The sequence below is a fragment of the Saimiri boliviensis genome, chromosome 15, assembly GCF_048565385.1.
Source record: "Saimiri boliviensis isolate mSaiBol1 chromosome 15, mSaiBol1.pri, whole genome shotgun sequence".
Lineage (NCBI taxonomy): Eukaryota > Metazoa > Chordata > Mammalia > Primates > Cebidae > Saimiri > Saimiri boliviensis.
This window is the reverse complement of record NC_133463.1, coordinates 51,418,625-51,431,621: the sequence shown is the minus strand read 5'-3', so window position 1 is coordinate 51,431,621 and position 12,997 is coordinate 51,418,625. Positions and strand designations below refer to the sequence as shown.

The 12,997-nt window shown below is 42.2% G+C and overlaps 1 pseudogene; it reads left to right on the top strand.

The window, feature by feature from the left end:
• The first annotated feature begins 4,445 nt into the window (after positions 1-4,445).
• Positions 4,446-5,239, top strand: LOC101047324 (CD63 antigen pseudogene; annotated as a pseudogene).
• The last annotated feature ends 7,758 nt before the right edge of the window (positions 5,240-12,997 follow it).

Genomic DNA, 12,997 nt, shown 5'->3' with positions numbered 1-12,997 from the left:
ATATCTCTAAATTAGTTTGTACATTTTACGTTACCTCAATAAAACAGTATTTTTTATTAGTAGGAATTTTATAGAATGATACTGGAATTAAAAGGAATGAATGCAAAGAAAATTTCTGAGGGAAATAAAAGAGTAAATAGTGAGAGAGACCCTAATAGATATTAAAGCCTCTAAATGAATAAAGTCCCATTTTCTTCTGGAGAGAAAATAAGCAGGAGATTCAATGAATGTAAACGGCAATCCACAAAAAACCTCAAACACTTATGCTTATTTATTATCTTATAAAGGTAACATTCCAAACTAGCTGGACAAGTTACATTATTCAAGAAATTGTGGGGAAACTGACCAGTTCCTTAGAAAAAACATAAAGCTTGATTCCTGTCCTACTCCTCATGTAAAAATAAATCCCAAATAGGACAGAGATTTCAACATTTAAAAAAAACTATAGAAGTGAAAAATAAAATACAATCTAAGTTGCATAGTAAAACACAAGACCCGGAACCATAAGGCAAGTATTGATTAGTTGTACAACAAAATGCCTCAAATCCAGAACACTGACGGCACCAAATGCTGATTAGGGTGTAGAGTAGCAGGAACTCTTACTCCTTGCTATTTGTTGTGTGAAATGATACAACCAATTTGGAAGACAGTTTGACAGTTTCTTACAAAACTAAACATACTCTTACCATATTACCCAGCCATTGCATTTCTTGGTATTTACCCAAAGGAGCTGAAAACTTACATCCACATAAAATGTAGCACATGAGCCAGTCACAGTGACATGTGCCATAACCCCAGCTACCCAGAGGCTGAGGCGGGAGGATCATTTGAGGCCAGAAGTTTGAGACTGTAGCTCTGATCACATCTGTGAATAGCCACTGCACACCAACCTGGTCAACAAAATGAGATCCTGTCTCTAAAAATAAATAAATAAATAAATAACACCTGCACATAGATGTTTATAGCAGCTTTAATTGTAATTGCCCAAACTTGGAAGCAATCAAGATGTTAATGGGTAAATGGATAAACAGTAGTACATCCAGACAATGGAATATTGTTTTTCACTAAAAAGAAATGAGCCATCAAGCCAAGAAAAGATATGGAGGAAACTTAAATGCATATTATTAAGTAAAAGAAGCCAATCTGAAAAAGCTTCCATGATTCCAGCGATTTGACATTCTGAAAAAGGCCATATGGAGACAGTAAAAAGGTTAGTGCTTTCCAGGGGTTGGGAGGATGTGGAGAGATGGAGCAAGAGGCAGAGCACAGAGGATCTATAGGACAGTAAAACAACTCTGTATGATACCGTAATGGTGGATACACACCATTGAACATTTGTCCAAACCTACACAATGTACAACACTAAGAGCGAGCTTTAAGATAAACTATGTAGTAGCTCACGCCTGTAATCACAGCACTTTGGGAGGCTGAGGTGGGTGGGTCACCTGAGGTTGGGAGTTCAAGACCAGCCTGACCAACATGGAGAAACTCCGTCTCTACTAAAAATGCAAAATTAGCCACGCATGGTGGCATGTGCCTGTAATCCCAACTACTCGGGAGGCTGAGGCAGGAGAATTGCTTCAACTCAGGAGATGGAGGTTGCAGTGAGGCAAGATCACACCATTGCACTCTAGTCTGGGCAACAAGAGCAAAACTCTGTTTCAAAAAAAAAAGATAGACTATGGCTTTTGGGTGATAAGTATGTCAATATTCATTCACCAATTATAAGAAAAAATGTACCACTCTGGGCTGGGCATGGTGGCTCATGCATGCCTGTAATCCCAGTACTTCAAGAAACCAAGGTAGGTGGATCACTTGAGGCTAGGAGTTCGAGACCAGCCTGACCAATATGGTGAAAACCTGTCTCTACTAAAAATACAAAAAAAGTTACAGGCATGGTGGTGCACACTTATAGTCTCAGCTGCTCAGAAAGCTGAGGCACAAGAATCACTTGAACCCCAGTGGCAGAGGTTGCAGTGAGCTGAGATCTATCACGCCACTGGACTCCAGCCTAGGCAACAGAGTGAGACTGTCTCAAAAAAAAAAAAAAAAAGGTACCCCTCTGGTGTGGGATGTTGATAATGGGGAAGGCTGTGCATGTGTAGGGGTAGGGAGCTTATGAGGAATCTCTATACTTTCCTCTCAATTTTGATGTGAGCCTTAAACTGCCCTACAAAAATAAAATCTTTTTTTTTTTTTTTTTTTTTTTTGAGACGGAATTTCGCTCTTGTTACCCAGGCTGGAGTGCAATGGCGTGATCTCGGCTCACCGCAACCTCCGCCTCCTGGGTTCAGGCAATTCTCCTGCCTCAGCCTCCTGAGTAGCTAGGATTACAGGCACGCACAACTATGCCCAGCTAACTTTTTGTGTTTTTAGTAGAGACAGGGTTTCACCTTGCTGACCAGGATGGTCTCGATCTCTTGACCTCGTGATCCATCCGCCTCGGCCTCCCAAAGTGCTGGGATTACAGGCTTGAGCCACCACGCCCGGCCCAATAAAATCTTTTAAAATCGTTAAACTATGTATGTTTAAAATAATAAAGTGGCAAGCTGGGAGGAACTATATGCAAGATGTATATTTCCTTAATTTATAAGCTTTTGTAATTTACAGAAAGTTTTCAAAGTTTCTTATAAAACTGAAAAGCAATCCAGTAGAAAAACAAACTAAAAATAAGAGCAAGTAGATATAATGGCTCTTAAGCACATAAAAATACTCAATATAATTTTACAAATGTAAAAGTAAACATTAAGACCAAAATGTTATACCCATCTAATTTGCAAAACTCAAGTTTGATAGTGTGTATTGTTGATCAGAATGTAGATTATCTCACATGTGGCTGCTAAAATTGTAAGTTGGTACCCTTCTTTGAAGAAATATTTGATCAGAATTTAAAATACACATGCCTTTTAATTTGGCAATATATTGCTATAAATTTAACCCAAAATATATTTGCAAAAGAACAGTAAAATCTATTTATAATATTTCTTGCATTGTTTATAATATCAAAATTTGTCAGCAACCTAAAACGCCTCTCAAGAAGAGACTGTTAAATAAATTATAATTGATATATGCAATGGAATACTGTGTAGCCACTTCTTTTTTTTAATAATGTTCTCACGTATTTATTATTGAAGCAAGCCTACCAGCACACACACACAATATATACACAGAGAAAAACTATATTCCAAATAAAACATGTCCAAGTGTCCAGATAGCGATGACATTTTCAGCTGGCTATGGTGAGATGGTCATGACTTTGACACAGCATAAATGAGTGCACATCTCATGTGCAATTACTTATAGACTCATCTTGGTTCTTCTTCAATGTCTCCTTTCAGAGTTGTACCTGATTTTGTTATCAGTTTTCATCCGAATCTACTAGGAAATGAGACGATCTTGCTATTGTTACTTGGCCAGGAAATGCTTAATCCTGAAAGTCTTGTGAGAAGACATGACAAGAACCAGAGTCAAGCACACCCCATGACGGTGGCAAAAGGAAGAGAAAGCCATTTCTTAAATAATGTGGATCTGTGCAACATCTGTACAAATGTAGTAAAAACAGCCAAAACAAGTTTTTTAAGTTTAAAAAGCAAGGTGCATCTCCTTAAAGTTGGGGTATTTGGGGGGGGAAAAAAGCAAGGTGTAGATCTTTGAGCCTAATATAGTTTTTTAAATATTACATATTAGTATTATCCCCATTTTACAGATGAAGAAAACAAGGCACAGGAAATTTATCAATTTAGCCAAGATCACATACATATTATGTGGTGAAGCTAGTGTTTAAAACCAGGCTGCTCTGGGTTCAAACTGAGTTAGTGGTGGTGGGAATGGAGATGAGAGATACATCTGAAAAATATTAGGGTACAGAATCTACAGGACTGAATGTGAAAGATAAATAAGACGAAAGGAACAGTGATAATTTTCAGATTTTTTGTTAAGTCTCATTAATAAGAAGTTCTGGTTTTGGTAAACTTACTCTACTTTTCCCTCAACTCTCTTATCTCAAGAAATTAGAAATATTAGTGGAAATATTTCTAACAACTTGGAAACTTCTTTAAACTTTGATGAAGATCAAATCAAAGGGGCAAGCCAACTAATTTCCAGAGCTCATATTGCGCCGGAGACTGTTCAAGCTCCTGCTAATCAGAATGGAAAAGCCTTCTTGAATACATGCACCATTCTACAGAGACTGCAGACTCATACTTTAGAAGCGGGGCTAAAATAGCTATGAAGACTGTTCTAGATACTGATCCCCAACAAGAGAGCTCAAAATAATTTGCTAAAGGATCAAACAGATTCACAATGAATTTCACTGCCTACCCTAACAAAGCTCAACATTCTTTAAAAGAATGTAAGAGAGAGAGCCCCGGCGCCGCGGCGGGAGAGGAGCGCGCAGCCTTGGGGAGCCCAGGCCCAGCAGCCATGGCAGTGGAAGGAGGAATGAAATGTGTGAAGTTCTTGCTCTACGTCCTCCTGCTGGCCTTTTGCGCCTGTGCAGTGGGACTCATTGCTGTGGGTGTCGGGGCACAGCTTATCCCGAGTCAGACCATAATCCAGGGGGCTACCCCTGGCTCCCTGTTGCCTGTGGTCATCATTGCAGTGAGTGTCTTCCTCTTCTTGGTGGCCTTTGGGGGCTGCTGCGGGGCCTGCAAGGAGAACTACTGTCTTATGATCACGTTTGCCATCTTCCTGTCTCTTATCGTGCTGCTGGAGGTGGCCGCAGCCATTGCTGGCTATGTGTTTAGAGATAAGGTAATGTCAGAGTATAATAACAACTTCCGGCAGCTGATGGAGAATTCCCCAAAAAACAACCACACTGCTTCTATTCTGGACAGGATGCAGGCAGATTTTAAGTGCTGTGGGGCTGCTAACTACACAGATTGGGAGAAAATATCCTCCATGTTGAAAAACCGAGTCCCCGACTCCTGCTGCGTTAATGTCACTGTGGGCTGTGGGATTAATTTCACCGAGAAGCAGATCCGTAAGGAGGGCTGTGTGGAGAAGACTGGGGGCTGACTGAGGAAAAACGTGCTGGTGGTGGCTGCAGCAGCCCTCAAAATTGCTTTTGCCGAGGTTTTGGGAATTGTCTTTGCCTGCTGCCTCGTGAAGAGTATCAGAAGTGGCTACGAGGTGATGCAGGGGTCTGGACTCTTCACCTTCTTCATCTTGGGGAGTGTAGTATCCTCTGGGTTTTTCAATTAAATGGATTATTTTTTCAGACCGAAAAAAAAAAAAAGAATATGACAACATCTATCTATTCACAACTTGACTCACAGTATCCATCATCCAAAAATAAATTAGTAGACCTATAAAGAAGTCAAAAAATGTAACCCTCAATCAAGAGTAAACTAGAGAATAGAAACAGACCCAGAAACAAGAGAGAGGATAAATTTAGCACACAAGAATATTAAAATATCCATTTAAATGTTTTATATACTTGAAGATATAAAGAATAATACAAACATAATGAGAAAAAATGGAAGATATTTATAAAATAAACAGAAATTCTAGAAATAAAAATACAGTACATAAAATGATATTTTTATTGGACAGGATTAATAATAGATTAGATATTTTAGAAGAAACGATTCTGAACTTGAGGAGATAACAATGTAAAATTATCCAAACTAAAGCAGAGAGAACAAAGTTCAAAATACGTGTTGTAAATCCTAAAGCAATCACTTTTTAAAAAGCCAGTAGTGAAGATAAAAACTGAATACTTTACTCACATTCACCACTGCTATTCAATATTGTACTGGGAGAGCTATTCAGTGCAACAAGAAAAGGAAATAAAATACTTTATTATCAGGCAAAATAATCATGTACAGAAGAAAAAAACTATGATCACGTGAATATGAAAATGAACTATAATTCATTAATAGATACTATGGAATTCTTTTCTGTTTGTTTGTTTGTTTGTTTTTTGAGACAGAGTCTCACTCTGTTGCCCAGGCTAGGGTACAGTGACACAATCTTGGCTCACTGCACCTCTGCCTCCTGGGCTCAAGCGATTCTCATGCCTCAGCATCCCAAGAAACTGGGATTACAGGTGTGCAGCACCACACCCAGCTAATTTTTGTATTTTTAGTAGAGATGGGTTTTACTATGTTGGCCAGGCTGGTCTCAAACTCCTGACCTCAGGTGATCCACTAGCCTCAGCCTCCCAAAATGCTGGAATTACAGGTGTGAGCCACTGCATCTGGCTGGAATTCTTGTTAACACTTTTAGGTTTGATAATGATATTGTTGTTATACTTTAAGAGTCCTTACCTCCTTGTGATGTATACTAAAATATACACAAAAGATTATGGTATCTAGAATTTGCTGCAAATTTTACAGTTGTGGGAGTAGGGATGGGAAAAAGAGTAGAAAATGGGTTAATAATAAGATTGGCCTGAGTTGAAACTGGGTGATAGGAATATGTAGGTTTATTACGCTACTTTCCTCTATTTTGTACGTGAACTTTTCCATAAAGACAACATAAGAGTGAAAAGGGCAAATTACTAAGTAATAAAAGATACAACACAGGTAAGCAACAAAGACACAGTGCCTAAAATATATAAAGTATTCCTATAAATCAATTAAAACAAAAAACAGACAACCCAATAGAAAAATAGGCAAACCATTTAGATAGAAACTTCACCAAAAGAAAGGATATTCAAATGGTCAGTAAACAGGTTCATTGAGAACCTATTTAAACTTTGATGAAGATCAAATCAAAGGGCCAAGCCAACAAATTCCCAGAGCTCACCAGGAAAAACAATGAAACCACAATGGTTGTGACTACATACGCCTTAGAAACACTGAAATTAAAATGATTGGCAATACCAAATGTCAGAGAAGATGTGACCCAATGAGAATGCTCACACTCTTCCGGTGAGCATACAAACTGATATAGCAACTTTGGAAAACACACTGGCATTATCTAGTACAGTTAGACACGTGCATACCCTATGACACCGTAAATCTATTCCCATGAATATTCTTGGGGGAAATACATGTTCATATGCAAATTATATGTTCATGTCCAAATCCTCGGACCAAAATGTTCACAGGCAGTGTCATTTATAATAACCCCAAACCAGAAAGAACCCAGTTATCTATCAGTAGAAGAATGGATAAATCATAGTGTAATCATACAATAGAATTCTACTTAGCAATGAAAATGAACAAACCACAGCTAATACAATATAATATACGTGAATCTCCTAAACATGATGTTAAACCCACAAAAGCCAGACATAAAGAAATCGTACTGCATTATTTCATTTACATAAAGATCAAAAACAGGCGAAACAAATCTATGCTGATAAAAGTTGTGAACGTGGTTGCTTGTGGAGAGGATAGAATAGCAGTAATTGGGCAAGGGTGTGAAGGGGACTTTGGGGTGCTGGTATTGTTTCATTTGTTGGCACGGGTGGTAGTTTGTTTGTTTTTTGAAATGGAATCTTGCTCTGTCACCCAGGCTGGAGAGCAAGTGGCACCATATCCACTCACTACAACCTCTACCTCCTGGGCTCAAGCAATTCTCCTGCCTCAACCTCCCAAATAGCTGGGATTACAGGCTCATGCCACCAAGTCTGGCTAACTTTTGTATTTTAGTAGAGATGGAGTTTCACCATGTTGGTCAGGCTGGGCTTGAACCCTTGACCTCAGGTGATCTGCCCGCCTTGGCCTTCCAAAGTGCTGGGATTTCAGGTGTGAGCCACTGCATCCACCCAGACATGGGTGGTCATTAAATGTGTTCACGTTGTGAGGATTTTGTGCTGTTTATTTATAACTTGTGTGCTTTTCTCTGTGTGTGTCTACCTCGTACTAAAGAGTTTAATACAAAAAGATAAGTTATTCATTCATTCATTGTTCTATTAATTCATTGATTCACTCAGTAAACCTTTGTTGAGGGTTGGTGTATTAGTCTTTTCTTGAATTGCTATAAAGAAATACCTGAGACTGGATAACTTATAAGAAAAGAAGTTTAGTTGGCTCATGGTTCTGCAGCCTGTACAGGAAGCATGGTGGCATCTGCTTCTTGGGAAGCCTCATGGAGCTTTTACTCATGGCAGGAGACAAAAGCAGAAGCAGGCACTTCACATGGCGGGAGCAGGAGAGCAAGGTGGAAGGCCAGACACACTTTTAATCAACCAGATCTCAAGAACTCATGCGCTATCAATAGGACAGTGCCAAGGGGGATGATGTCAAATCTTTCATGAGAAATCCGCCTGCACAATCCAATCACCTTGCATCAAGCCCCACCTCCGACACTGGAGATTACATTGCAGTATGAGATCGGAGGTGGGGACACATATCGAAACTGTATCAGTGGCTACAACCTAATTGGAGCACTAGCTCTTACTGGGTTGCAGTGTTTCTCATTGGGAAAAATAAAGATTTTGTGCACGGGGCTAGATTTTTAAACACCAAGTGTTTGGAACAATGTATTTACTCACTGAATTTGATTTAGTCCTAACCACAGCTTGCTGGTTTAGTTCAGCCAAGCTGTTGTGTTTCTCCAGGCCTGTGATGATCTGTAGCATAGGTGATCTTTCTTTTAGCTCTGAAAGTGGTAATGTATTAATTCAATCAACTGTAGCTGAGTGCATATTATCTGTGCCAGTGATTTGCTAAAGATAGGAGCCACAAAACTAGGAAAACAAACACACACATGGTCTCACTCTCCAGAAGCTTTTGGCCTTGCCAGAAACAAAGGGATCACTATGGTGGAGCAAAGTGCGTGCTTCGGTGGACCTGGTGCCCAGGGTGCTAAGGGAGCCCTTGGGAGCAGCTGCTAATCCTGTTCACAAAGAAAGGCGGGCAGAAGTGGAGACCCCATCCCACTTCCACTTCCGGATGTGTATTACATGCTACTCTACGGGTTACAGTGTTACCTGCGTGGGGCTAGCACCACTCCTCTGAGGCCTGGAAGCAGGAGACGGCTTCTGCCAGACAGAACAGCAGCAGAAAGAGCAGAGTGAACACAAAGAGTTTTTCACTTTATTTTTCAGCTTATTATGGAAAACAGAATGGTCTGTGTTGATAGGATGCTGGAAGGCAGTGTACAGAAGGGAGTGGGAGTCCAAGGTGTGGCAGGGCCAGAAAGGCCCTGATTGCCCGGATACAAATCCCAGCAGGAAGGAGCCAGCGCCTCCCTGTTCATAACTTCCTGCACCTGCCACTGAGCAGGGCCAGGGAAAAGCAGTCCCCTGGTGGCGAGTTTGGGAGTGCCCGGTTGCTTCTGGCCTGAAAATCTTGCTTCCAAGAGTACAAATTCTAAGGGCTCTTCAAAACTCCAGAGGAATACAAGTCCGTTGGAAATGCAGGTAATCAGCCATGCAAATGTGAGGTTAGTCACACAGAAGAAAGCACAATAAACAAACCAGTTATCTTACAAGAAGGTACCAGAAGACACCTTGGCTTAGAGAGTGGCACAGCATTGGCCCAGGGCAAGGATCTGCAGATACTGCCTGTCTGAAGGGTTGCTTTGCATGTGGCCTCAGCAGATGCATCCATTTGCATGTAGGTAAATTTCCGCATATAAGGTCTCCATATCAAGCAGGTCTTCAGAGCTCTGAATGTTACAGGATTAAAAGCTAAAACTCATTTGGCATTCACTGGTGCGACCAGCTAATAAGCATCAAGATTTACATCAGAGGAGCAAGATCTGTAGTTGGTTTAACGGTAAGAAATACTCTTAGAAATGGAGCTTAGTAAAAAATCAGAGGTATATATAGAGTCTCAGGGCTCCTCAGATGTTCCCCCTTTGGCAGCTCTGTCCTCGGTACAGGACGTGGGGTTTCCTGGGCCTGCTTCCCTGGGGGTCTTTCCGCAATGCTCTTCAAGGGTGCTCACGGCTGGCGTCATGATGCTGAGTACTACGGGCTTTTCACGGGGGCTGCTGGACACACCGCGAGGTGCAGGACAGTCCTGCCAAGTGACTCTGGAATGATCCGCTGAATTTTTATGTACATGAACAACCTGCAGATAAACTTCAGAGCATAAAAGCTAATACTGTTTAATATGCAAACAAAGTATGTTTCACATGGTTTAATTCACACTGAATTTTTTAGCAATGCAAGTACCATGCCATTGGGGAAAAGACTTAGTTGTATTGAGAGCTTTGTTGGGAGTTGTTCACTATTTCAGAGAAACTTAAGGTTAACATGCAGCCACTCCATGTGTGGGGTTCTGGGGAGAGGACCCAGCATGTGCCTTCTTCCTGTTGGCTTCTAGCAAAATCGGGCCTCCCCCTCTGTCTACTGAAATACATATTATGTTACTGTAAGTTACTACCTTTTTATTTCCTCTTTAGGGCATTGTGTTGATTTTTTGAAATTAGGCATATAGTTAGGTTATTATCTATGAATTTTATTTCAGCTTAGTAAAATAGGGAGGGAGTTGGTACAAAATATTTCCTTCCTTCCTTCCTTCCTGTCTTTTTTTTTTTTTTTTTTTTTTTTTTGACACGGAGTTTCACTCTTGTTACCCAGGCTGGAGTGCAACGGCGTGATCTCGGCTCACCGCAACCTCCGCCTCCTGGGTTCAGGCAATTCTCCTGCCTCAGCCTCCTGAGTAGCTGGGATTACAGGCACGCACCACCATGCCCAGCTGATTTTTTGTATTTTTAGTAGAGACGGGGTTTCTCCATGTTGACCAGGATGGTCTCGATCTCTTGACCTCGTGATCCACCCGCCTCGGCCTCCCAAAGTGCTGGGATTGATTACAGGCTTGAGCCACCGCGCCCAGCCCTCCTTCCTGTCTTTCTCTCTCTTTCTCTCTTTCCTTCTCTCTCTCTTTCCTGCCTTCTTTCCTTCCTCCCTCCCTCCCTTCCTTCCTTCCTTCCTTTCTTTCTTCCTCTCTTTCTCTCTGAGTCTCACTCTCTCACCCAGGCTAGAGTGAAATGGCATGTTCATGGCTCACTGCAACCTTGACCTCCCAGACTCAGGCAATCCTCCAGCCTGAAAACATTTGTTTTATTTTTATTTTCTTGTTTGTGTGTGTGCATGTGTGTGTGCGTGTGAGGGCTAGGCACAGAGTTTCACACTTGTTGCCCAGATTGCAATGATGCGATCTCAGCTCACTGCAACCTCCACCTCCCAGGTTCAAGCAATTCTCCTGCCTCAGCCTCTTGAGTAGCTGAGACTACAGATATGCACCACCATGCCTGCCTAATTTTTTGTATTATTTTTAGTGGAGATGGGGTTTCACTGTGTTAGCCAGGATGGTCTCGAACTCCTGACCTCATGATCAACCCGCCTTGGCCTTCCAAAGTGCTGGGATTACAGGCATGAGCCACCGCACCTGTCCAGGAGCCAAGTCCTAAAATTACAATCTAATATACTGTTTTCAGAATACCTCTAGGGCAAATAGTGCTGCTGTCCACCTGGAGAGGCACTGAGGGGTGTGTGTGTGTGTGTGTGTGTGTGTGTGTGTGTGTGTCACACCTTAGGTGCCAAGAACTTTCAAAGGAACTGAAACTGGCAAAGCTGGTTGAATCTCAGAGCCCCAGTGAGGCTGCAGTTGGATGCTCATGGTGTGAGGTCAACATCCAAGGCCAAGCCCTCAGGCCTCAGCAGGGTTTGTAGAGAGCCGGAAAGTGCACTGAGGGGGCTGGTACTCCTGGGGACTCACAGGGCTCACAGGGACCTGGTCTGGGAAAACTGGCATGAAGTGGGCAGCAGAGTGCCCCCATGGACAGCCTTGAGATGCTGAAGATCTCCCCAGTCCATGCTCAGCATGCATAAAATTGACCTGGGGTGGTCAGGCAAGTGGGAAGGAGGGAGGTGGGGCAGGGCCAGGGTAAGTAGATCCCTGCAATGGCTCACTATATGAGCCTGGGGAAATTATTCAAAACTGGGGGCTTTAGAGCCATCCTCCACATTTAGTGGAATGCGAAGTGAGTTGAATGGTGGCCCTTAAAAGACATGTTCATGGCCTGGAATCTGCAAATGTGACCTTATTTGGAAAAAAAGATCTTTGCAGATATAATTCAGGATCTTGATATGAGTTATCCTGAATTGCCTGGGTGGGGCCATAATCCTATGAAGAGACAGAAGAGAAGGCATGGCCACAGAGGAGGAGCCGTGTGAAGAAGAGGCAGAGATTATTACAGTGATGCAGCCACAAGCCAAGGAAGCCTGGAGTCCCCGGAAGCCAGAAGAAGCAAAGAAAGGTTTTCCACTACAGCCTCCAGGGTAGCATGGCCCTGCCAGCACCTTGATTTCAGACCCCTGGGCTCCAGAACTGGGAGAGAATAAATGCATTGTTTTAAGCACCTTGTTTGTGGTACTTTGTTATAGCAGCATTCTACTTTGCAGCCCAATTTGGTAACACTGAGCTGTCATCAAAGTCACAAGGACTAAAAATGAAGATTTCACAGAAAGAAATCTGATCAGACCCAGGCTGTTGGGCGCCACCTGGGCTGGGAGGCCTTGTCCTGAGGTCGGTGCTGTCACAAGCCTGGGCTCAATCTTGTGACACTGGCTTTGCTGAGCCTTTTCTGGACACTTCCAGTGTGGGCCACTCTGTAATGTGGGGCTTCAGCAAGGTACTTGCTGGCAGGATTGAACAGCAGCTTACTGTCTCTCAGTAATAAGAAGAAGCTCACAAATAAGTTACGTGAATTCATCACTATTAAATGCCATTTTTTTTTTTTTTTTTTTGAGACCAAGTCTCGCTCTGTTGCCCAGGCTGGAGTGCAGTGGCGCAACCTCTGCCTCCTAGGTTTAAGCGATTCTCCTGCCTCAGCCTCCCGAGTACCTGGGATTACAGGCACCTGTCAACACACCTGGCTAATTTTTTATATTTTTAGTAGAGACGGGGTTTCACCATGTTGGCCAGGCTGGTCTTGATCGCCTGACCTCGTGATCTGCCCAAAGCGCTGGGATGACAGGCATGAGCCACCTCGCCCGCCACATTAAATGCTTTTATCTTCTCCCGTGCTTCACTTTATGAATGGGATTTTAACAGCTGAAATTATTGGATCTAGAGATGTGCTATAATAT